The sequence below is a fragment of the Egretta garzetta genome, unplaced genomic scaffold (assembly GCF_000687185.1).
Source record: "Egretta garzetta isolate BGI_Z169 unplaced genomic scaffold, ASM68718v1 scaffold13, whole genome shotgun sequence".
Classification (NCBI taxonomy): domain Eukaryota; kingdom Metazoa; phylum Chordata; class Aves; order Pelecaniformes; family Ardeidae; genus Egretta; species Egretta garzetta.
In genome coordinates this window covers 367,518-368,123 of record NW_009259239.1, presented here as the reverse complement: position 1 = coordinate 368,123, position 606 = coordinate 367,518, and positions in this window count along the sequence as shown.

The window sequence follows — 606 nt, the reverse complement described above, 5'->3', positions numbered from 1 at the left end:
GGCTCCCTGGGGGGAGGGTGTGGGGCCCATGGTGGCAGCCCTGCGTGGGGCCACCCGGGGCAACCATGTGGGACCCGAGGTGACAGCGCTGGCCCTGGCCAGGGCGGGGGGTGGCGGCCCTGCTGGGCACAGGGAGGCCTCGATCGGCGTTGCCTGGGCGCGATCTTGCACGTCAGGTTAATTAGGCGGCATAATTTTCAGCATAATTGCGCAGAACAGGTCAGTAGATAATTAGTGACTTTTGGCCGCGTCTGACAGCTACGGGCGGATGTTGGGGGTGGGGGGAGGGACAGGATAGTTTCTAAAATCACACCAGGAACTCGGGGACAGGCCCTGCCACCACCACCACTCCTCGGCCCCCAGGTGGGTGTTTCCTGCCCTCCGTGGCTCCAGGATTAAAATTGGAACCATTTCATGCCTTTTTCTCTTTTCATATATATATATATATATGTATGTTTGTGTCATCTTCACGTATAATTACTTTTTTTTCCCCCATAAGGCATCTGACGTAGACACAGACCCAGAATCTGGGAAGCTACCCTGGAAGAACTGGGCCTGTGTCATTCTGAGTGGCCTCAAGGATGCCCGCGCTCCCGCGCGCATGGG